A 27,281-nucleotide genomic window follows, 5' to 3' on the forward strand; every position below is an offset into this window, starting at 1 on the left:
AAACAGTCAAAATATGGTGTCTCTAAAATTGTAAGTCACTTAATATTAACTATTCCTTTTATTGAAATCTTGTATAAAATCAATATCAAATTTGCAATCGTGCTGATTTGGATCATGTTATTTTGTCAATATAATATAAACAAAATATATAACTAAAACCTAAATTTTTTTTAGCAGTATGTTTCTTATGTGAGTTGTGTGTGTGTAAGTGCTGTTGTTCTCATTTTTTTTTTTGAGCTCGTCCACGAGAGTTTCCTCTCATTCACACAGAGACAGGCTGCATTTTGGGATTTTATGAGAGCTACACATTCCAAAAAAGTTGGGACAGCTAGCAATAATTAGGCCGGAAAATGTTAAATGTGCAATATAAGGAAACAGCTGGAGGACCAATTTGCAACTTATTAGGTCAATTGGCAACAGGATTTGGGTATAAAACACGAGCCTCTCAGTGTGGCAGTGTCTCTCAGAAGTCAAGATGGGCAGAGGATCACCAATTTGAAATTTGAAACTTCCACATCATTGCATTCTGTTTTTATTCACAGTTTGTACAGTGTCCCAACTTTTTTGGAATTGGGTATCTTCTTTTTACTGGATGTCTTGCAAATAAATTCCTTGTGATTTTCATAAGCAAAACAAATTATTGCTGACTTCGATGACATGGTCTTTGCCATACAGTGCAGATGTGTGATGCTAAATTCTGGGATTTATGTTTTCCCTATAAACCTAACGTTACTGCTGCCTGCTGGTATGAAGCCAAGACAACACCAAGCAAAAATCCACCACAATTCCTAACAAAAACTAACCCAATCCGTGACAAGTCCGAGTGCAAATTCACCCGAGTGCGTGACAAGTCCGAGTTCATTCATAATTGCACTCAAGTACGAGTTTGAGTACCCCAACTCTATAAAATTGCATTCATTAATTCATTCATTTACATACCTCATAATATATCATCAAAAATATCACTGAAACCTGAACCTTCTGGTGGCCTTCTCTCTGTATGCAGGACTTTGACAATAATTTAGAATGCTTAAAACACACACACCTCTGCAAACCTCGTGTTCATCTACCTCCATTAGAATCAAGTCCCCACCAAGTGGACTTGGATTGTACAACACAAGAAAAAAAAAGGTCTGTCATGGCACTCGCTACTTTTCTTTCTTTAACTTTAAAATAAAACAGAACATAAGAATTCTGTTCATATCAAAAGAACTGCATTGTTCCACAAAAGGCATTTAAGCTGTGGGCTGGTCTTAGTGTTGTGTCTGTAAAAGTGTGAAATGTGTGTGTGTTGTGTGGTGTGTGTGTGTTGTGTGTGGTGTGTGTGGTGTGTGGTGTGTGTGTGTGTGTCAGTGAGGGCCAAGTTTAATTAAGGCTCTCACAAGCTCACAGTTTCCCCTCTTCAATCTGCTCCAGCTGGCCCTCAAATGAGACTCTGACGACTGAGGGCCTGCTGTGAGTGTGTGATAGAGAGTGAATCAGAGAGTGAGAGAGAAACCACTTCCATCCTGCCATGAAAGGAAGATACAGAAGCACTTGAAACATGATATTTCATTGGATTGCTAAAGAGAACCCATTATTTATCTAGAAATACTTTATTTTGATGGTGTCTGTCATACAGTAATCCTCAGGATATGTAACAGTATTCATACTGTATGTATAATCTAATCTAAGGACAGTATGGAAGCATAGAGGTTTTTTAACGAAAGCTCTAAATATACACTACAGGAGCAAAGGTTTGGGAACAGATTTTTATTATAAATATATTTTTTTAATTAATAAAAACTGAAAGTAAAAGACATGACCATACTTTCAAAAAATGTTTTTTTAATAAATGCTGTTCTTTTGTGCTTTCAGTCTGTGCAAAAATATTAGGCACACAACTGTTTTTTAACATTGGTATAATAAGAAAATACAAAGCATATTAGAATTATATTCTGAAAGATCATGTGACACTAAAGATTTAGTAATGGCTGTTGAAAATAGAGGCTGGCTATCACAGGAATAAAATTACATTAGAAAACAGTATTTTTTACAGGTGAGATTTTAATAATATTTCAATACTACTGTCTCTTTAAAACAAATAAAATGCAGCCTCTGTGAACACAAAAAAAAACTCAACCTTTATAAAACATATAGACAGGAATATTATTTTTATTGTGAAACTAACATTTTGTAAACATTTTGGTAACCACTTTATTTTAGGGTCTCTTAACCAGTTGCTTATTAGCATGCATATTACTAGCATATTAGCCATTTATTAGTAGTAAGTAAGCACATATAAATGCCTTATTCTACATTACCTATATTCTACATCCCTAATCTAACCCAATACCTAAAACTTAACAACTACCTTTACTAACTATTTAATAATTAGCAAATAAGAATTTATTGAGGGTAAAGTCGTAATTAATAAGTGAAGTGTATATAGTGAAGTCCCCTATTCAAAGTGTTACCAAATTATTTGTTATTAAATGTATAAATAGCAACCTATTTTGACGTCCATATGTATCATGTCAGTCATACGTCCTATTTGAATGGTAATTGTTTCTAATGTTGAAATCTGTAAAAAAAAAAATTAAATAATCTGTGGCACCACAGGGATAAAAACTCATGCATTTGGATGGAGGAGCTAGTACTGTGATCCTATGAACCTGGAACACACTGCTCGGGTGGTCAGTCGCATGATTGTCTGCTGTAAACAAATTGTCATGTGCTTAGTTGGAATAATAAAAAAAATAATAAAAAATTACATGGGTGGGTGGTGGGTCAAAAAACAGGCATTCTGATTTGGACGGCAATAAAAAAAATGTCTCCATGAGAAATAGCTATCATCCGAATAGGGATATAGGATTTATATTTATAAATTTTTCATAAAATTGAATTTACACCAAAAGTTTGCCATAAACTTACATTGATTCCTCCGATTTTAAAAGATTATCAGACGACATTTATTAGATCTATATATATATATATATATTATAGAGATATATATATATATTATATATATATATATATTATATAGAGAGTATATTATATATATATATAAAATATATATGAGATAGTATGATATATCTATATATATGTATGTATGTATGTATGTATGTATGTATGGATGTATTATATATATATATTTATATATATTGTATATATATATATATATATATATATATATATATACACGTATAATATATGTATGTGTATGTAATGTGTATAATATATAGATATATATATATATTATATATATATATATATATATATCTATATTATATATAAACATTACACACTTAAAAACATTAAAATTAAAAGTAAGACTGTCATTTTAAATTGTCCATGAATGCGGTCAAAAGTAGCATAAGAGAGAAGTGACATCAGTTAGAGTTTTTTGAAGTTCAAAAGTTGTTCGATGCTAGGCTTGTGTATGACGTCCTGCATTGTTGGTTTTTAATCACACTATGTGGTATCAAAAACGTCCACTTCTGATTGAACTGAAAGATCATAGCATGCCAGCAGTCACCAAGGAACAAAAGGGAAGTTGCAGAATAATGCACAAGGAAAATGGAAATGATAGGTCTACATGTTTGAAAATACCTGATACCACTAGATACAACTCCTATAGAAAAACGTATACATGATTTGATCTTCTGGAAGTCAGAGAGACGTTGTGTACTATAAGTCATAATTTTTTTGGTTTGTTTGTTTGTTCGCTTTCACACTGCCCTTTTTGCAAGTGAACCAGAAATTGTAAAACAAAACCATGTGTGGTTAAGGTCACCCATTCACTGGTTCATCCATTCAACCATAGTTCATTTGAAGCGGACAGAGACAACCTCTTCAGCTGTGTCTCAGTACGGTTGTTTGGTCTGCACCAGAGGTGATTGCTGTATTCACACCTGCCCAAAGATCCGCAACAAAGTGGGGAAACAAACTTGAGTTTGATTCAGTAGAACCAAACAAGACAGGTGTGAATACACCCTAAGAGTATTTAATAACATGCTTATTTCTTTTTATCCATTGTAGGGTTCCATCACTCCCTCCCTTCCTCGCCATACATTGCAGAGCCTGAAGGTCACAGGTTACCACCCTCAGGGACGTTATCGTCAGAATTCTTGAATCAGGGTGTTCTTCAAAGATCCTCCTGTTAATCTGCAATGTTGCTGGGTCTGGCCAACAAGCTACAAGGTAAAAACCAAAGCACTACATTTTAAACCAATGTTCAGGCTATGTCAGGTGTTCCCTATAACCTTTCGCCAATTGACAGACAGACCAGACCGGGTTTACCAGATATATCGAGAACTGTTCTAAACTAATTCAGTGGGACCCTTGGATGGGACAGTGAGCAGAGAGCAGTGGAATTAGTTACATGTTGTGTTATAAATTCTAGTGGTACTTTTTTACGCCTGGCCTACAATATTGTAAAGGACAATGTAAAGTTTTTTAACGATGCTGTACATGTGCAAAATAAAATGATACAATTCTCCTTTTAAAAACACCCTCTAAGATTGAAAACTTTTGCTGCAAACGCTCAAATTCAGTTATGATTTAAGATAGTGTCGCAACTTCATGGGCAGGACACTAATTACTGTATAAGGCATGTAAAACTATTAGTGTTACACTAGTTGAATAAAAACACTTCATTATACTTGTGACTTTATAGTTCCACCGTATTTTTAAGGAAGGAGGTGTCGCTGAAATTTAACTTCTTGACTTAAGCGTAAAGAAACAGACTTTTGTAACAAAATTAATACTTTTATCTAGGAAATGATGCATGCAAGTGATTAAAGATGGGACCATCTGAAATGTATTCAAGCAATGCAAGTTAAAATTAATACTCTTATGTTAAAAAAAAGATCAATATATATCAAACAGTGTTTTCTTTTTTTTTTTTTTTTTTTTTTCTTCTTTTAGTCAAGGGTTACAAAAATGAGTATGCAGAAGGAGGGGAGGGGACTACGAGTCAGACCTTAAGTCGCATAGATTGTCTGTCGTCGTGAGAGTTGCTTGACAAATGATTCATAAACGACGTGAATTGACTTGGAATCTTGATCTTCGGACTCAGACCTTAGTTAAATGACTCTAACTAACTTGTCTTTTGTTTAATAAATATCTGTTCATTTTGGAAGCAACACACCCTAACCAAGTGACACAGCAGGCAAGCAGAGAGAGCTTACAGTGTTGCTAATTAGCAAACTTTGTCGCTAGAGTTAGTGACTTTTCAGACCCCTTTAGTCGACTTTAAAACTCTATTTGCATGCTGAAATATAGCTGAAATCAGAGCACAGCCATTTTCCCTTTCTAGCTTATGTGTATTTGATTTGATTAGACAACCACCTCATGATTATTTAATACAGGCGATTTTTGTGCGAGTTAACATAAGGGAGAGTGGGTTCATGGTGTATAAGGGGCTGCTTTCTTTGTCACCTATAGTTTATTAGTGTCGATTCCACATTGTTCTTACAACAGAACACCAAAAAAAGTGATACCAGTTGAAAAAAGCTGTGATGAGACATTTGGCTTGCGATAAAATACCCACAGTTCCTCGTGAGCCACTATACAATTATTTATTATTCTTATTCTAATTATTAATATTATTATTATATAACCTTATTGCTATTGTCAAATGGTTATTCACCGTTATATCAGGAAATGTAAGCTCTTTTGTTTCCTCCTACAAATAGCTCTTAGGTAGTTTCATGTTGTACAGTGTCTAATATTGGTCTTCAGTGTTGAGGACTTTGTTGTGACAAGGCTATGGATAGTTTATGGGGGCCGGCCACATAAATAAGACCCTTGTATACGAACGACCCCACCCAACACTTCACACCCAAGTGTAACAATCATACCCACGACTGTGACCCCCGACCCCACCACAACACAAGATCAAACCTTGCAAGCACCAACCTGCAACTGCCAAACAAACAATATACTGTTGACTCATATACATGCACACACACTTCACTCAATCAAATATTATATAATATCAAACTCACTCAAATCACCCCTCTCTATCTCTGTCTCTCTCCTCGTCACAATGCACTCTCTCTGTTCTCTCATACACAACAAAGATTTACATAATGTTAAAATATTCAAATCCACCTGATAAAACGGTGCAGATATTGTGTGATTTCAATTATTACTAATTATTCTTGTTGTTGTTATTGATTTTGTTAAACAGAAAGGCTCTCACTTAAGGATGTTTTCATGTCCCATAAAGGCGATGTCTGTTTGAATGACATTTGGTGGCATGGAAACCATTAAATACTTATTATATTTACATTTACTTGTTGGTGAACATTTGCTATGGGTTTTCTGCAAGTTTTGAGGCAAACAGTTGTTACCTAAATACGTTTCAATGCTTTTATGTTGGCCTAATTTAAGATAAAATTTAACATTGTAGGCTATATAGTTTACTTTTTGTTTTATTTTTTTTTTTTTTTATGTTTTAGGTTAACTCAGTTGTATGTGGGACACAAATGCAATATTGCTAATTTTTTGTTTGCATAATAAAAACTCCCATTTCACATAGTTTAAAATATAAATCCAGTTAACTAAATCAAACATTTGTATGACTGGACAGTGACTGCCGCTAGACCCAAGTACGACTTGACTTGAACTGCTTGACATAAAGCATGGACTTGGACTTGACTTGCCTTGATTCTCACAAAAAATTGAATTTGGACTGGCTTAAAGACTTACTGGTATGCAGCACAACTGGTTACGATTGTAACATAGCAGGAAATGTTTCTAAAGTGTTAGCCAAATCAGCATATGATGAGTCTAATGGATAATGTGACACTGACGGCTGGAGTAGAAAATAACAAATTTATTGAAAATTCTAATAATATTTAACAACTGTTTACTATTTTACATCAAATAAAGGCAGCCTTGGTGAGCATAAGGACTAGATTCAAAAACATGACTAAAATTTTGCTTTGAACCCCAAACTTGGAATGGCAGTAAAAGATTTTAATAAAAGATGATTCAGCTGATGATGTAATATATGTTATATGTGTAGGGATAAATTTAGATTTTGAATGGTTTGTTTTACCCATTTAAAAATATATGTAATAAATATATTAAGTATTTGCACACACACACAAAAAAAATCAGATGTGTGTCCTTTTTTTCGTGCATTGCTATTACTAGTCCTTTGCTATAGTTACAAGAGACCATTTCAAGATGCTCACAAAGACATTTAATTCATACAAGTCAGATCAGTCAGCTCTGTCAAGAATCAATAATCCAAGTAAGTAAACTGCAGAACAGGGATCATCTTTAGCATGCTCCACCTTCAGCTCACACTGATCGCTTGGACTCTGGGGAGTGCTGCATCTGGCTCAGTCTTCATCACTAACCCTCCAGCTGTCAATCAGAGCTGCACACAGTCTCACTCCCTGACCCGTGGAAACAGATGACGGGTATTCCCCTGAAACACTTACAAATGTCAAGATGACATTTTAGGGCCTAAAGAAAAGGGAAAGAAAGAGAAAGAAAGTGTTTGTGTACTGCACCTTAATGGCAGATGCCTGCAGGCCTCTGGCCCCGGTCATTTGATATGGGAAGTTGTCTCAGGGATTCAACATTTGCAACAAAAGTTAAAAGAGCTGTACCAGGTTTCAATTTTCAGTCTGAGAGGGTGGTTTTAAGGAGAAGAATTGTGTAATTTTTTGCAATGTTAATTTGATTCTGTCCCAACTTGATGTGCAGTGAAAATCCATTCCCTAGTTCAATTCCCAAAAGAATGTGAGTGTATTGGTTCTATGGCACTTCAAACATTGCTCTGTTTGCTTAAGCAGTCTGATGTGTCTACTTCTAATTCAGCCCATGTTAAAAATGTGTCAGGCACGGTCTACCTTTAATATCTGATTTCTGGGAAACTATTTTGCAGAGTGCTTGGGAAATCTTATTTATTTTATGGTGGTGCAGTAGTCCTCGCATGTATGTACTGCTTAATATGTCTGTTCATGATCCTTTGATGTGGTATTTTTATAAAATGTTATATATTTTTAAATAGTTGATAAATGATGACCAGCTGGTCACTATTCATTAATTAATTTTATCTGAAATTTATAATACCACAATAATAGACTGATGTGAAAATCAATCAATCAATCAGTCAAATTGCCACAGCAGTCTTCCCGTACCAATGTTTGTACAGAAAACATTGAAAAAAATCATGAAAAATATTAAAATACTTTGTCATAATAACTCCCCCCCCACAACACACAAAAAACCTACTAAACAAAAAAATCACTAAATAAATTTAAATAAACAAACCAATAAATATAAAACAACAAAGACTAGTAAATTCAGTGTTTATTTCATCTACAGAAGTTATTATTGTATCGACACGAACTGTGTTCCCTTAAACCGTAAAGTCGATAAATCAGATTAGAGCTTGCCCAGATTGAGAAAGTGTATATATTTGCACAAACATATATTCAAATATGCATCAGACGGTCAGATAATCTTAGACTGGATGGATGGATGGATGGATGGATGGATGGATGGATGGATGGATGGATTGACTGACTGACTGACTGACTGACTGACTTGTTTGATTGATTGATTGATTGATTGATTGATTGATTAAATTATGCTGTCATCATTTTGACTTTTTCTTTTTCTCTCCAGGTTTGGGCCCTCCAATCCTGATGAGAGTAGAAAGGACTCAGTCTTGGGATCATCTACAACAGAGTGTCTGCAATAAGCTTTACTTATTTCAGAAAAATACTATCATAAAGGTGAGTGTGAGCTGAACATAAATTACTACTCTCGGGTTTTGGTGTTAGCCACATATGCTGTGGTTCAGAGTTAAAGTAATTATAGGATACCGAAATCTCTATATTATGACGGAAGCCCCTCGGTAATTGTGACACCTCTCTCCCTGCAAGCTTAAATATGCACAATGTGAGAAGGATAATCATAGAGATTAATGAGTGAACAGGTTATGGGGAGATGAAGAGAAAGAGAGACGGTCAAGGTCAGTTAGATTCTTTTTTCACTGCTAATTAAATTACACACCTGTGATCGTTACTGATACTTTGATATGAACAAATGTGCTTATATCAGGTCATTTTCTTTTTAGATACATGCTGTAGAACCTGATTATTGTAAGTTCAAATATACAGGAATGTCATTATACAGTGTAAATGTATCCATTTTCCCAAAAAGAGAGATTAGTTTTACACTTTAAAGTTTGCAAAACCAGGGAATCATAGAGTTAAAATCTAAAATTTATTTTAATCACTTTATTAGAAATATGTTTAACTGACTAACAGCTTACATATATCAAATTAACTAATGCATTAAATGCAACTTTGAACAGTAAGTCTTTAAAACTGGATGTCAATGTGATGTAACACTGGTCCTGTTCACTGACTCTGTTTTTTTAGATGCTAATTTTCACAACTTTATTTTAAATTCCAATATTGAACCTGATAGATTGTATAGGCAGCCTTGCGCTGCACAGCAAACTAAATGTGTTAGAACATATTTCAGAAAATTAATGAAAGAGAAAGACACAAGAGATCTTTACAATGTCTCCTAATTGGTTTCAGGTACAACAGATTGGCCAGTACTGCAGAGAGCAGAGTTGTATTATTGCAATGTCTTCACACTGTAATAAATTAAAGTACCAATATAAACTCACCTTCTCAAACAAAAAGACTTCTGCTGTTTTCATAGATGTTCATTGGTTCCCATTAAATCTTTAATTTCTCATCTGTACGCTTGAGTACAGCTCCATTTTGCTCTATTTCTGCTTTAAATTGCATCTTTAGAGCCTGATGTTCCTCTCTTCCTCAGTCCCACTATAACTCATGCTGCTGTCATTCCCAGAGAAAGAATTAAACAAATGTATTTTCAAAACTCTTAAGGCAAAAACTTTGTTAATTCAAAGAATATGATATTATCAGGAAACTGTTATCATTATTTTCAGTGGTGCGAGAATGTTTATGAATCAAGATTTTGAAATGTTGTCACTCATGTATTGACAAAATTGTCCAGGAAGTATACATGTTTATTGACACATAATTAAAAATAGTGGTGTAAAAATTGTGTTTAGCAGGCCGTGGTCTATTTAAACATAAACCTGGATGTTAAAGGGTTAGTTCACCCAAAAATCATAATTCTGTCAGTTAGTTATTCTCATGTTGCTCCAAATCCATAAGACTTTAGTTCATCTTTGAAACACAAATGAAGTTACTTTTAATGAAACCTGAGAGGTTTCTGTCCCTCCATTGAAAGTGCATTCCACCAAAGGTTGATTAAGAGATCATAAAAGTGATACATATGAATCAAGCTGTTCAATTCCCTTACGAAACAAAAATATATGTGAATATATTGGAAAATATAATGTGATATATGAAATATATTTTGATATATGGGACTTTAGTTCTTATATTTTTTCAATATTCTGCAATATATGCATGAACCATGTATAGGCATATATTGATACATATAAAATATATAATTAGCAATAAGACAGAAACAATACAGTAGCCTACTACGTAGCTTTATTGAAACACTCATTCCTTTTTATTAACACATGGGTTTACATACAAAATTAAATGTCTCAAAAATACATTTCCAATATGCCTACAAAGCTCCGCAATTCTTATACAGATTCAGGCAAATTAATGTCCACATTTAATCATTCAGAAGACACTTTTATCAAAGTGACTTAAATGAGAAACAATAGCAATCAAACCAACAAAAGAGCAATAATATGTAAGTGCTGTGTAAGCCTAACGCAGTACATGTAGCAAGTTTATATACTGTTTATATATCACATATATTTTGTAGATATTAACAATATTATATTTACTATATAATTACATTACAGGATATATACATACATATTTGGATATATATTAACAAAATTATATTTGTCAGATTTGGATTACATATACAGTTCCGATATAAATGTTAATATACACACGTGGTCAGAATTGTTTGGTATCCTTGGTAAATATGATCAAAGAAGGCTGTGTAAAAATAAATCTGCATTGTTAATCCTTTTGATCTATTATTTTAAAAAATCACTAAAATCTAACCTTTCATTGGAGGATAAGAATTCAAAATGGGGGGAAATATCATTATGAAATAAATGTTTTTCTCTAATACACATTGGACCAATTAACAGTACCCTTTTATTTTGAAACCTCCTTTACCAAAATAGTATAGGAGTTTTCCCTCCTATAATGCTTGATGAGGTCAGAGAGCCCCTGACAAGAGATCAGAGCCCAGCTCCATGTTGGTGGTGCTTCTCTTCAGTTCACCACACTCATTTTCTATAGGGTTCAGGTCAGGGGACTGAAATGGCCAATAGCAAAAGCTTGGTTTTGTGCTCAGTGACCCATTTCTGTGTTGTTTTTGAGGTTTGTTTTTAGATTATTGTCCGGATGGAAGATCCAAACATGGTCCATTATAAGATTTCTAACAGAGTCAGTCACTTTTTTTTGATATTTTTTTATCTGTTGGTATTTGATAGAATCAAAATGACATGTGTCTAAACAAGATATCCAGGACCTCCAGCAGAAATACAGACCCACAACATTAAAAATACAGCAGTATACTGTATTTCATTGAACACATGCAGTACTTTTTATCCCAGTGTTGACCAAACCCATCTTGAGTGTTTGCTGCTTAAAAGCTCATTTTTAGTTACATCTGACCATAGAAGCCAGTCCCATTTGAAGTTCTAGTCGTGTCTGACAACTGAATATGCTGGAGATAGTTTTTGGTGAAAGCATTTCCTTTTCTAGAATTTTCTTTTTTTGAAGCCCTCCCAAACAAACATGTGTTGATGTAGGTGCTGTTTGATCATTGTTTAAGGTTTTCTGACCCCGAAACTCACCTTTTTCTGCAATTCTCCAGCTGTGATCCTTGGAGAGTCTTAGGCCACTCAAACTCTCCTTCTCACCGTGCATTAGGACGATATAGACATACTTCCTCTTCCAGGCAGATTCATAACATTTTCTGTTGTTTGGAACTTCTAAATTATTGCCCTGATGGTGGAAATGGGAATTTTCATTGCTCTAGTTCTTTTCTTAAAGCCACTTTCTAATTTGTGAAGCTCAGTTATCTTTTTTGCTGCACATCAGAAATATATTCTTTGGTTTTTCCTCATTGTGATGAGTGATTAATTTGGGATTTGGTCTTTGTTTTGTTTTCCCTCCTATTTATATTTCTGTGAAACAAGAAGCAATGGCTGGATAATTTCATGTTCATAATCACGCTGGTGTGCTCAAAATTGTGAATATGAATGGGATTGTATTTTAGATATATTTTACTCTTAAGAATTTCTAGGGGTACCAGTAATTGTGTCAAACATGGATTTGAGATTTTTTCAAACATGTATTTGAGATACCCCCCCCCCCATTTTAAATTCTTATTCTCCAATAAAAAAGGTTATATTTTTGTGATTTTTTTAAAATAAAATATCAAAGGATTAACAATGCACATTTATTTTCACAGCAATTTATTTTCACAGCCTTCTTTGATCATATTTACAAAGGGTACCAACAATTCTGACCACGTGTGTAAAGTAGGAGTGTGCGATATAGCCTCAAAATTATATCACGATATTTCAAGAATATTTTGCAATATTAATATTTACTGTATGATATATACTCTACTGTATATATATTTATATAAATGTTACAACGTTTTATTGGTGATTGCAGCTGGCAGGCAGCAGCATTTATTAGTGCAAACACGATGAAGGGCATTTTCCATTCTTTTCCAATGAGCTACTGTCATTAATGACAGACTACCTAATTAGAAGTGTAAACCTATTGTCAAAAGGTGGCAGAAGCAGCATTATAGTGCAATAGTAGTGACCAGTGTTGGGCAAGTTACTTAAAAAAAGTAATTAGTTATAGTTACTAGTTCTCACAAATAGTAACTGAGTTACATCATTATAAAAGTAACCAGGGAAAGTAATTGGCGTTATTTAAAACAAAACAAAAACAAAAAAAAAATATGTTCAAATATGTCAAATAATTTGGATGCCTCCAATATTAAATGTTAAATGAAGGAAGTCCTCAGTGCCCCTTTTTTTTTGACAGCAGCAGATTAATAAATTATTCTCATTACTAATTTGGGAAGATGCACGTATCACATTGTCACATGCCTTGTAAAAATACATAAAAGTGTTGAGCAACTGACGAGTAACACTGTTTCAGCGCAGATTTCCCTCGCGGTTAGAACTCTAAACCCTGGCTAACGAGACACCTGCAGCGCTGTCTGAATGCAATTTCTGCGTGAATTTGTTTGGTCTTTTTGCTTATTTCGGCTGCAGAACAATCGGTGCATCCGTCATCAAGTCGCTAACCTTATATCATTGAAATCGCGATATGACACATTTTTTATAATGTAAAAATGTATACCGGCATTATCATGGACGGTATGGCACACCCCAATGTAGTGTGACACACACACACACACATACATATTACATATACAAATTGCATACATGTTCACATATATGTGTGACATTATACTGCATATATGTTAAATTATATGTGTATTCAATATTTATAAATTTACAAATATATAATCCAATATATGAAAATATATTAAAATAAATATTTACCTTGAATTGTGTTCATATATTGCTAATATATGTTCCCATATAAATGTGACTATATGAGCACCATATATGTTGACATATATTCCCCAATTTATGGAAAGCGACAATTCCTTATGTATTATTTAGTATATTGTAATATATTACCACAATGTATTATTCTCTATAATTACCAATATACTGAAAATTCTTTAATATATTGACCGTTCATATATAATAAAATATATTTTCTTTCCGTACGGGTTAGTCTTCTTTTTATTCACATATGAACACTGATCAACACATGTAAACATTTCTTGGTCATAGACATTTCTGAGAACTTCCAGAAAATGATTGTTGATGCACCCCAGGCTGGAAAAGGTTCAATGGTTAATCTACCCTGCTCTGGCAATGAGGAATCCACTGCTCTCCAAGAAGAATATTGCTACTCATCTAAAGTTTGCCAAGGACCACGTGGGTGAGCCAGAAGACTATTGGAAGAATGTCTTGTGGACAGATGAGGCCTAAAAATAGCCTTTGGTTTAAATGAGAAGCATTACATTTGGGGGAAACCAAAACAGTGCATTCAATAATATGAGCCTCATCCCAAATGTAAAGCATGGTGGTGGCATTATTATTGTTTGGAGCTGATTTGCTGCCTCTGTACTAGGCTTGGCAATCATTGATGGAACGATGTCCCCATGTTTTTCTACAGGGTATTTCAGTCTTTGTACTGAAGCTCAACAGAAAGTGGGTCCTGCAAAAAAACAACGACCTTAACACACAAATAGGTCTGATCTACAGTCACAGAAAACTTTTGATTGCCATTATTGTCTCCCAAGTTTGTCAAACCAGGTTCTGAAGGCAAAGGTTCACTCTTAAATCAACATTATCAGAAGATCTGATCTATACAAACTACTGTTCAAAAGTTTGGGTTATTAAGATTTTTTGTTTGTTTGTTTTTCAAAAAAAAAAAGAAATAATTGCACAAAGACTGCAATTATTTGATCAAAAATACAGTAAAACCGTAATATTGCAATATATTATTTAAAAAACAAATGTTTTATATTTTAATGTTCTTATGTGATGACAAAGCTGAATTTTCAGTAGCCATTGCTTCGGGGTCACATGATCATTCAGAAATCTTTCTAAAATGCTGATTTAGTGCTCAAGTAAAATTATTGTCAATCTTGAAAACAGTTGTACTGCTTAATATGTCTGTTCATGATCCTTAGGTCACCCAAAAATGAAAATTTGATGTTTATCTGCTTACCCCCAGGGCATCCAAGATGTAGGTGACTTTGTTTCTTCAGTAGAACACAAACAAAGATTTTTAACTCAAACCGTTGCAGTCTATCAAAAACATAATGTAATTGAAATTAAAAAAAAACATACACTGACAAAAAAAAAAAAAACACACAAACGAAACCAAATTTTTGTACAGTATTTAACAGTATTTATATTGTTTTTTACCTCTAATTCATCATATGTCCAAACTGTCCTGAACGCGTTCTCAACAGCAGGCATGTGACGCATCGTCGTCTTCTTGCTTTATGCCAGATCGCAGACTTATAAAGGCATTACTGCCACCTATCTCTCAAATGGACCATTGACACCCTATCTACAATCTCAATAAGGAGTGTCAATGGTCCATTTGATGTGATTCCCATTCACTTCCATTATATGACTGACAGACTGCAATGGTTTGAGTTAAAAAAAAAAAATCCTCTGTTTGTGTTCTACTGAAGAAACAAAGTCACCTACATCTTGGATGCCCTGGGGGTAAGCAGATAAACATCAAATTTTCATTTTTGGGTGAACTATCCCTTTAATGCATTCTTGCTGAATAAAGGTATTACATTAAAGAAAAAAAAAATTATTGATCCTAAACCTTTGAACAGTAATGTTGGTCAAATTTATCCAGAAAAGCAGATTTTAAGGGTTCACAAACTTTCTAGAACCACTGTTCACACCGTTATGTCATTTCAAACCTGAATACTGTTTTGGAAGAATCTTCATGCTGTTCTTATTCATATAAGGACTTTTAGTTAAATGAAGCTACACGTGAGGTGAATTAATAATTTGGTGTTACATTTTGTATTAATAGTTTTATTTTGCCCTCTACAGACTACTGAACTGTTTAGGATTCGTGTGGTGGGTGGGTCGGCTTCCTGCAGTTACCTGACTCCCCACGACAGCAGACCTCTGTGCCACCCAACTGTGGACAGGTGAGCCCACATAACCCAGCTGAAAAAAAAAAACACTAAATATACACTACTGTTCGAAGGTTTGGAAGTGGTACAATTATTTAAAGGGTTAGTTCACCCAAAAATTAAAATTAGCCTGCGTTTTACTCACCCTCAAGCCTAGGTGTATATGACTTTCTTCTTTCAGACAAATCTAAAAGAAGAACGCCAGTCGGAGTTACATTAAAAATTGTCTGGCTTCTTCCAAGCTCTATCATTGTAGTGGGCGGGTGTTTCTGTTTAACATTCCGAAACACACTAAATAAAGCACGCAAATCCAAAATAAAATGTGCCTCACATGGCTACGGTGGGGAATGAAGGCCTCCTGTTTTTGCTTTTTTTCAGAAAAATATCCATATTTCAAACGTAATAAACACTATTCTATCACTTCTGCTTACTGTCATACGGATGACATAGGACGTCAGCGTTGCGTGATTAGTGACGAACGCAGAGAGAGAACAAAACAAAACACCGGTCATGAATTAGAAGCACAAAATGAGTATTTGTAAAGAAAAATGTCGGAGGATTTCGATATAAGCCAAGAGGAGACTGGTTTTCCTTTGCTAAAGTAAGGAAACTTTGCTTCCTTAAATAAACTTGTGAGACTAGCATATCTCAGAGGCACACGCATGATGCAAAGTGTTTATTACATTTTAAGGAGGCCTTTATTTATGCCCCGGAGCCATGAGAGGCATGTTTTATTATGGATGTGTGTACTTTATTTAACGTGTTTTGGACGGGTATACAGAAACACCCGCCCACTACAATGATAGAGCTAAGAAGAGCCAGAACAATTTTTAATATAACTCCGATTGGATTCGTCTGAAAGAAGAAAGTCATATACACATAGGATGGCAAGGATGGAGTAAAACATAGGCTTATTTTCATTTTTGGGTGAACTAACCCTAAATATTCTCTCTACGGGTGCTCTTACTTGATCAACAACACAGTAAAACAGGAATATTGTAAAATATTAAAATTTAGAATAAATGTTTTGTATTTGAATATATTTCAAAATGTAATGTATTCCTGTGATGACAAAGCTGATTTTTTTTAGAAGCCATTACTCCAGTCTTCAGTGTCACATGATCCTTCAGAAATCATTCTTATATGCTGGTTTGGTGCTCAAGTAACATTTTGTATTATTATCAAAGTTCGAAACATTTGTGGTGCTTATTATTTTTGTCAAAACTTTAATTTCAGGATTCTTTGATATATAGAAAGTTTAAAAGAGCAGCATTTATTTAATTTTCAATCCTTGCTAAATGAAGTCTCAATTTCTTTAAAAAAAATAAAATAAAAAATACTGACCCCAAACTTCTGAACTGTAGTGTATGTCTAGAAATTCCTTGATACAGAATGTTTTCTGTACAGCCTAAATGCTCTTCAGTGGCGCTAAAGTTAATATCTCCAGCTGCTTTAAACTTTTTAATTGGTCTCCAAACACCCACATCACAGTATTTTAACCTAGTTTGCACTAATTGTATCCTCTCCTCTGCATCATGTTTGTGAGGCTCTAGAGAGACAAACCCAACAAGCCAAAGCATGAAGAGCTCATCCTCTCAGTGCTGTAGGTGGAACACACAGTCTCAAAAGCCAATGATCCATTTCTCAGTTTAAAGAGCTTAAAACTCAGTTCCACAGTCGTGACGGCAACCTCATTCGCTTCTCTGCCTGCTATTCTGGGCTGTTTTCCTCCCTCGGAAGTGAATATAACAGAATTATGATGTTTTTATTTGTGAATGTGTTCTACTTTAAAGTTTCATGTTTTTTAAATTAGAGTTCAGTAAAATGGAATGGATCCTTGGAGCAGATTATTTATGAAATCACAAACTAAGGAGTTTGAAGGTTGTGTGTGTGTGTGTACCTAGTATTTATCACGTTATGAGGACCAAATGTCCCCACAAGGAAATTTTTTAAGTCCCCATGAGGAAACAAGCTTATAAATCATACAGAATGAAGTTTTTTGAAAATCTAAAATGCAGAAAGTTTCCTGTGAGGGGTAGGTTTAGGTTTGTGGAAACAGGTTTGTGTGTGTGTGTGTGTGTGTGTGTGTGTGTGTGTGTGTGTGTGTGTTCATATTAAAAATAAATATTAATATGATTTTTTTTTTCTCTGTTAAATGAAACTCGTGTGGTGTGACCATGAAAGTCATGGTGCAACCAACACGTATATTCAGTTGGGTAACACTTTAATAACTTTCATTAATAAATAATTAATCATCTGCATGTAATAACCTAGAATGCTGTCTAAGACTTGATGGCTGCTCTGTCAATTCTTCGTCATCAGTTAGGAACCTAGGTGTGCTATTTGATAGCAATCTTTCCTTAGAAAGCCACATTTCTAGCATTTGTAAAACTGCATTTTTCCAACTCAAAAACATATCAAAATTACGACCTATGCTCTCAATGTCAAATGCAGAAATGTTAATCCATGCATTTATGACCTCAAGGTTAGATTATTGTAATGCTTTATTGTGTCGTTGTTCTGCACGCTTAATAAACAAACTCCAGATGATCCAAAATGCAGCAGCTAGAGTTCTTAATAGAGCCAGGAAGAATGACCATATTAGCCCGGTTCTGTCAACACTGCACTGGCTCCCTATCAAACATCGTATAGATTTTAAAATCTTGCTTATTACTTATAAAGCCCTGAATGGTTTAGCACCTCAGTATTTGAACGAGCTCTTGTTACATTATAGTCCTCCACGTCCGCTGCGTTCTCAAAACTCTGGCAACTTGATAATATCAAAGTCAACTGCATAACACCCGATGTACTTGCTACATCTTTAGAAGAATGGCATCTACGATAATATTAGTCTGTTTCTTGCATCATTGACACACTGTTTTCCTAATTAATGTTGTTCAGTTGCTTTGCCACAATCTGTTTTGTTTAAAGCGCTATATAAAAAAAGGTGACTTGACTTGATTAACAAACATTATATAATGCTAAATGGATCATTAGTTAATATATATTAAAATAGCTATAAATATCAGATAATGTGCTTGTTAATGTTTACTTAGAAACTTATTAAACATTACCTAATTATTAATAGATCATTATTTCATGTAAAATGAATATGCTTACAAATGTCATTACACTTTCAGTTCATATGATAATGCATGTGTTAACATGTGTTATACAGTAATTAAAAGCTTTTGTTAATGCACAACTTTTGCATTAGGGACAGGTTTGGTGGTATGGGTAGGTCAACAGGTTGGTTAAGGGGCCAACAGTATACAGGGGTCAATTTGATTAATAAAAGGGAACTGTCATGCATGCCTACTGTGCTGGAGTGAAGAGACGAGGGGGCCTGTCCGCCAACAAAAAGCACCTTATTACGACCTATATTTACGTTTTAAAGTTAAGCGGCCTCTAGTGGGCCGTAAAAATAATGACAGTATCGCATTGCGTCTGTCGTCATGAAATGACGTACAGTATAACGTCATTACCAATCAAAACGCACGTTTATTTAAATGCAATGTGTGGACTTTTTACACCGATCTCACAGTAATTTGTATATATTTTACCAGGTGGCTTATTCGTTCGAATGACCACACCTAACCCCACCCCCCTAAACCTAACCCTCACAGAAATCATGCTAAATTATGATTTATTGATCATATACATTTTACGTGCACGTCCGTTCTCTGGGATCGAAGCCATGATAGCATGATTGCATATCAAGGGTATAACGCAATAATCTACCAACTGAGCTACACGAAACGCAAATCACAGTGCAAATAAAAGAGTACAAAACATTAATATGAAAACGACCTTTTGCCGATACGGGCGCAATTGTAGTATACGCTCTGATGGGTCGTATTTCAGGGATTTGGACAAACGACCTATACGAGCGTATTAGTTGGAGGACAGGTTGGACGAGGAGATGTAGGAGATTCCAATTTACATGGAACTGAACACCAGGAAAGCACACATAGCACTGGGGTTATACGAACAATACTGGACAGGAAACGTAAATACACTGAAACTAGCGGAGCAGGCAGTTCAGGAGGCCATGGTGGAGCAGGCAGTTCAGGAGGCCACGGCGGAGCAGATAGTTCAGGAGGCCATGGCGGAGCAGGCAGTTCAGGAGGCCATGGCGGAGCAGCCATGGTTTAACAAGCACACAATGAAGCAACCACTTAACAAACTGGTGGAGCAGGCAGTTCAGGAGGCCACGGCGGAACAGACAGTTCAGGAGGCCACAGTGGAGCAGGCAGTTCTGGAGGCCACAGCGGAGCAGGCAGTTCAGGAGGCCACGGCGGAGCAGGCAGTTCAGGAGGCCACGGCGGAGCAGGCAGTTCTGGAGGCCACGGTGGAGCAGACAGTTCAGGAGGCCACAGTGGAGCAGGCAGTTCTGGAGGCCGCGGTGGAGCAGACAGTTCAGGAGGCCACGGCGGAGCAGATAGTTCAGGAGGCCATGGCGGAGCAGGCAGTTCAGGAGGCCATGGCGGAGCAGGCAGTTCAGGAGGCCACGGCGGAGCAGACAGTTAAGGAGGCCACGCCGGTGCAGACAGTTCATGAGGTCACGGCGGAGCAGGCAGTTCTGGAGGCCACGGTGGAGCAGGCAGTTCTGGAGGCCGCGGTGGAGCAGACAGTTCAGGAGGCCACAGTGGAGCAGGCAGTTCTGGAGGCCGCGGTGGAGCAGACAGTTCAGGAGGCCACAGCGGAGCAGGCAGTTCAGGAGGGCCACAGCGGAGCAGGCAGTTTCAGGAGGCCACAGCGGAGCAGGCAGTTCAGGAGGCCACGGCGGAGCAGGCAGTTCAGGAGGCCACGGCGGAGCAGGCAGTTCTGGAGGCCACGGTGGAGCAGGCAGTTCTGGAGGCCGCGGGGTGGAGCAGACAGTTCAGGAGGCCACAGTGGAGCAGGCAGTTCTGGAGGCCGCGGTGGAGCAGACAGTTCAGGAGGCCACAGCGGAGCAGGCAGTTCAGGAGGCCACAGCGGAGCAGGCAGTTCAGGAGGCCACAGCGGAGCAGGCAGTTCAGGAGGCCACGGCGGAGCAGACAGTTAAGGAGGCCACGCCGGTGCAGACAGTTCATGAGGTCACGGCGGTGCAGACAGTTCAGGAGGCCACGACGGAGCAGACAGTTCAGGAGGCCTCGGCGGAGAAAGCACTTCAGGAGGTCACGGCGGTGCAGACAGTTCAGGAGGCCACGGCGGATCAGACAGTTTAGGAGCGTGCAGAGGTTTCCATGCCATGGGGAAAAACAGGAAAACAAAACACTATCAAAACCAAAAAACAAACACAGGGAATAGGGGCGCAGCTTACTGTCTAGGTCTGGTATTCTGTCATGCAGGAACACCTGGGAACAATGGAACAGAACAGGGAACACCTGGAACAAATGATAACACAATCAGGACAGGAACAGGACGACCAAATAAGGAGCAAACATGGAGCACATGGGGGAAGGAGATACAACAGACACGGAACAGTCTGACAGGAATACATTCAAAATGTTTATATTATATTGTTTTGATAAATGAACATTTGTTTTCTTGGAAAACTGATTTTCTTTTTCCTGTTGATGTAGTAATAATATAAGTGTTAAGGCAATAAAACGTGTTTTGCATGCAAATTAAATTAGTGTTTTGTCTTTAGCACTAAACTACCCTTTACACAATGGTCATTACAGCAGCTAAAGGTCAAATAAAGACCACTAAATGATTAGTAAACATGTATAAAAATTTACAGATGATGAATAGTTTCCACTTCAGATTGAGTACTGCAAAAAACATTAACAAATAATTAATAAATGATTTGTAAAGATATGTAAATAGGGTGAATTCAGGTCATTTTGGACACATTTTGCCATTCAGACGACTGCTCATAATGAGTTATGAGTTAATGAATAATATGTTAACATGAATAGTTTGTGAGGTGCTTAAAATTACTAATTAAGCTAATTTTATGTGAACTGAAGTTTAATGACATTTGTTAGCATTCAAAAGTACATTAAAAAATAATTTCTGCAAAATCATTTGTAGATTTTTAAAATGTGCATGATCGTATGAATTGAAAGTTTAATAACATTTGTAAACATTAACTAATGATTCATATATACAGTACCATGGTATTACCATCTGATAGCATCACTATACCAGGATACTAGCAGTGTTTTTTTTTTTTTTTTTTGTGCAGATTTGAGAAAAATGAATGTTGCCGAGGTGTCTGATCACCTCTTCTTACCAATGTTTAATTTTTGCACTCTCATCCAAGTCTGTCACTGTATAAATAGGTTGTTTATTTGTAATTATGATGTTCAGATGATAGCAGAGACATTCCATTTCTCATGTGGTTACCTGCTGTTCTCTGACGCAAGCCGCTGCTCTTTGTGTTCTGAAAGCCAACAGTGTTTAACTGTGCAAGTAATTAAGTTTGTCAGCAATTGCTGAAGATGTATTCATCCATCTAGAGGTTTCACAAGCAAGATTCAGTTAAGAAGACCACATTTTCCAAGTAATGACAGGAAGCATATGGTTGCCACAAACATTTATCATCAGATAGATTGTTCGTTTGAACACAAGTTTAGAGAATGGAGAAAAAAGCATGCAAAGTTAGTTAGTGTAAACTCCTGAAACAAAGTTGTGTGTGTGTGTGTGTGTGTGTGTGTGTGTGTGTGTGTGTGTGTGTGTGTGTGTGTGTGTGTGTGTGTGTTTTGGCTCCCCAAAGTTGAGGTTGAGATAAGGTAAATTGTTCAGTAAAAGACAAGATAAGTTGTTCGGTGCAAGATAAGAAAACCCTTGCGTGTGTGTGTCAGAGCTTTCTTCTCAATAGACCAGAGCTGATGAATTCAAGTGAATTCCCCTCACGCCTCTGAATTATTGTTCCCTGCATTTAAATCCTCTCAGAAACAATCGCAATTAACGCAGACGGACTGCGTGTCAGAATTAATCTGGATTTAGCCTAGCTCTCAGAAAAACTCAGCCATGCTCCAGTCACATCTTCAAATTACCCTGCACTCCTTTTTGCCGCAGCTTTTCCCTCAGTCATATTTGATCGATTGTTTGCAGAATTGCACAGGGTGAACAGTGAGGGCTTGAACGCTGTGTGTTTTTTCCTCTTTGTTGTGGTTTAGCCTGGTGATTATTGTCATTTGTGTCCATAGGCCATATTTGATTGATTTATTTTCTCAGTCTGAGAACCTGTAATGATAGTGAGACCTGCAGATGAATCCAAGTGGTAATTAGCATGAGTAATAAAAAGCTAATTTTAAACTTGCAATTTTGAAAGATAAAGTAACTGGCCATAGTTCTGACCCTTTTTTAGCCTTTTCTCTATCCCTCTATTTTTTCCTCATACTTTTGTCTTTTGTAATGATGAAACGAATGAAAGTACATGTTCTAGAAAATTATATTACATTAGAGCCGTATCGTAATGGTGTGACGTTTGTGATAGTTGAGTCTAGTCATGACCCAGTTGCATGTCATACCTCCTGTCTCAGTTGTTTGCTTACCCTCCCTCCTTTACTGCACAATCAATGGCCAAAAAAAAACCTTGAATTAAATTAGAATAAAAAATATGTTGCTTAAAGGGTTACTCCACCCCAAAATGAAAATTTTTGTCATTAATCACTTACCCCCATGTCGTTCCAAACCCGTAAAAGCTCAGTTCGTCTTCAGAAAACAATTTAAGATATTTTGGATGAAAACCTGGAGGCTTGAGACTGTCTTATAGACTGCCAAATAAATAACAGTGTCAAGGTCCATAAAAGGTATAAAAGTTGTTGTCGGAATACTCCATCTGTCATCAGACGTGCAATCTGGGTTATATGAAGCGACAGGAACACTTTTTGTAAGCAAAGAAAACAAAAATATGCTCTTCTGTGTCCTCCGCGCCACAAGGATGCACTGTTTTATTTCAAATCAAAGCTAAATACATGTACAAACAGCGCATCCTTGTGGCGCAGATGACACAGAAGAGAATAAACAGCATATGGTGATATGAAGAGACACAGAGGAGACCGTTGACAAAGGAATTATTGAATAAAGTCTTTACTTTTGTTTTCTTCGCTCACAAAAAGTGTTCCCGTCGCTTCATATAACCCCAGATTGCACGTCTGATGACAGATGGAGTATTCCTGACGACGACTTTCATACTTTTTCTGGACCTTGACACTGTTATTTATTTGGCAGTCTATGGGACAGTCTTAAGCCTCCAGGTTTTCATCCAAAATATCTTAAATTGTGTTCCAAAGATGAACTGAGCTTTTATGGGTTTGAAACGACATGGGGGTAAGTGATTAATGACAAATTTTTCATTTTGGGGTGGAGTATCCCTTTAATATTAGTGTGGAAGTCATGAAACTTTTTTTCAGGTATCTTAATTGATAGAAAGTTCAAAAGAACAGCAATTGTTTGAAATAAAAATCTTTTATAACAAAGGTCTCATCAGTTTAATGTGCTAAATAAAATTATTACATCCTTAAAAAAAATCCTTACTGACCCCAGACATTTGAACAGTAGTGTAAATTCAGTTCTTATATGTGTGTGTGTGTGTTTATATTTAAAAAATGGCAAAATAGAACAGCATGATAGAGTCAGTGTACCAAATTAAGTACAGTACTGACTTAGACGGAATTGACTATGAACTTCACAAAACTGATTATAGTCTGCCCCCTAGTGTCTGAATACCGCACTCACAATCTGAATCATGTCTTTCTCTCACAGGGCCCTGAAATTATGCGGTCCTGGTGGACCTCTGCATGTGAAGCTTGTGATTGAATGGGAGAACAGAATCAAAGAATGGTAAGATACATGCAGCTTCATAAAATGTTTTTTATTTAAAGGCAGACCATTCATTTAATTTAAAACCTCCACAAGAGTCAAGTTCCCAGTATTAGTAAGAATCTTCTCAGTAATATGGTTTAAAATTTAATTTTTATGTGTAATTCATGTCTGTTTCAGTCTCTTTGGTAACATTCAAGAGGAAGTTATTGAGGATGCAGAGAGTGTGAGAATGCAGCAGCAGAGACATGTACAGCAGCACAGCTGCACGCTGGATGAGTGTTTTCAGCTCTACACCAAAGAGGAGCAGGTACTCTCTCCTCCAGTCACACTTTCTCTCTTTTATACTGTTTTCTTACTTGTTTCATTTTAAGATTGGATAAATATGAATGTGAATGTGTAAAAAGCTAATTTTAGACTTGCAATTTTGAAAGATAAAGTAACTGGCTATAGATATATCAAGATGAAAAACTATGCATAAGGACAAAAGCTGTTTTAAATGCTAAGGGAGGTTACACCAGATGTTGATTTGATTTAGTTAATAGAAGTTAATTGATAAATAAAATCTATTTATGGCATTATTTTAGAATGCATCCTCACTTTACAGCATTTTTACACTTTTACATTTGCATTATTAGTGCTTAAAACCTTTCACAGTATTGCCGCTTTTCAGGAAGGCTTCTTCAAGCATCTTGGAGGGCATTGGCACGTTTTTCTTCTGGATTTAGTCTGTCTCAGTTTTTTCTGGTTCTTCATGTCTGACACACTACAGCAAAATATATACTGCAAAAAATAACTGACTTAAAACCATTTTTGTTGGTGAAAATACGAATTATCAAATATGTTAAAAACTGATTTTTTCAGGATTCTTTGATGAACAAAATTCAAAAGAACAGCATTTGATTTGTTAACTCTAGCACTCTCTATTTTAATTCTATTTTATCTATGTTTTCCTTTTTATTAAAAAAAACCCAACCAAACAAAACTTGACCCTCTGACACTTGCACTCTCTATTCAAAAAAAAAAACTTGACCCTTTAACACTTGCACTCTCTATCGATTTCTAACTACCTGTTTTCTTTAAAAGAGAGAGAGAGAGAGAGCCTCTAACACTAGATTTCTTCTTCTTCTTTTTCTATTTAATCTAATTGTTTTTTTATTTATTATAAAAAAAATACCCTCTAATACTAGAGGTCCCTTTTCTACTAGATTTCTTTTTATTAATTATAAATATTAAAAAATACCTTGCTACATGTACTGTGTTGGGCTAACCGAGACATATTATTGCTCTTTTGTTGTTTTTGATTGCTTCTTTTGTCCTCATTTCTTGGTCTCTTTGGGTTAAAAGTGTCTGCTAAATGATTAAAATGAAAACATAAAGTAAATGTAACTGTAATTGCACTGTTGATTCCATTCGATTTGTGTAACATTTCTTCAAAAATAATGTTTGGGTTCCACATCAATAGCAGAAGTTAGAAAGACATGAGGGTAACTTAATGTCTGAATTGTCAACCAGAGCTGAAAAATGCCAGAAAATGAGTTCCTCTTATTTATTTGTTACCTAACATTTGATATATTTCATAATGTTCTATTCTAGGTCTGTCTGGTTATGAGTTTAGTGCCTCTGCAGACACTGAAGTGGCCTGTTGCTGTCATCTGTGTTTGTTGTCTCAGAGGCGAATGTTTAAGTACGAAGTGGGTTTTTGATGAAACGCAAAAAACTAAAATCAGCCCTAAAACATGGACTGAACATTAAGAAACCAAAAAAATACTTGAAACAGTGATTACACTGAAATCTCTTACGATGTAGAGAGCTCTACAATCTAACATAAGAGCCGACCAATTATATAAATCTGTATTCTAGCAGAGCATTTATGTTGTTCGGATTTTCAGTATCTAAATCAATTATGTTAGGATGTCAGGAGCGTTTGGTTTGATTAAATTTTATGTAGCAGTTAAGTATTTCACCAAAATGAACACAATGCTGTGTTTTTTATATGCACTCTTATAGGTCAAAAATAAACTCTGGTGGGTAAAAACTGTTCCTTTTTGACACAAGTGGGAACTAATGCAGTCACAATGTTCTCTGTGGAATCTACGCATGCAAGTCAAGGCGTTAGACATTTCGATTAGCAGGACCGATTGCTATTCCATATTCAAGATTATTCAAGTTGATTTAAAAACCCTATTGAGGAGCAAATAGAGCTGGTCTCCCGCCTACCATTTTTGTCTCTCACGTCCCGCATCCTCTCACTCTCTTTGAAAGGTCACTCTGAATTCATTCTTCTCTATATACTGCCTGTTCTTGACAAGTACCACTTGATAAATCTTACCCATGAACCCCTAAGGGTTACCTCATCATGATTGGCTCCACAAATTATTATTGATCCTCTAACAGTGTCATGTCATTACTGAGGCAACACATCTTCAGTTATGGGAAAAATGCTTTTAACATAGTGTGCAGTGCATGTGGCATATGGCTTCCAGCAGCAATTAAATCATGCAATTGTCTGTACATATTTTGAAGATATAAATAACTATTTACTGATAGTCTGCAGAGGTCCTGCAAATATTCAGATGCTGTTGTCCTTTCCTCTCTGCATGTTCGCTGCAATCCAGTTTGTCGCAGCGGTGTATTCCAGAGACATAAATGTTTTACTGCACCACACTGAGACAAAACAGGTTCAGATAATGACTTGGTTTAGTTGACCATGGAGTAACCTGCATTTAACAAAC

General features: G+C 36.0%; 1 pseudogene; it reads left to right on the forward strand.

The window, feature by feature from the left end:
• Positions 1 to 4,151: 4,151 nt before the first annotated feature.
• Positions 4,152 to 27,281, forward strand: part of LOC109109604 — a 31,078-nt pseudogene continuing 7,948 nt past the window's right edge.

This window comes from Cyprinus carpio, unplaced genomic scaffold (genome assembly GCF_018340385.1).
Source record: "Cyprinus carpio isolate SPL01 unplaced genomic scaffold, ASM1834038v1 S000006629, whole genome shotgun sequence".
Classification (NCBI taxonomy): Eukaryota; Metazoa; Chordata; class Actinopteri; order Cypriniformes; family Cyprinidae; genus Cyprinus; species Cyprinus carpio.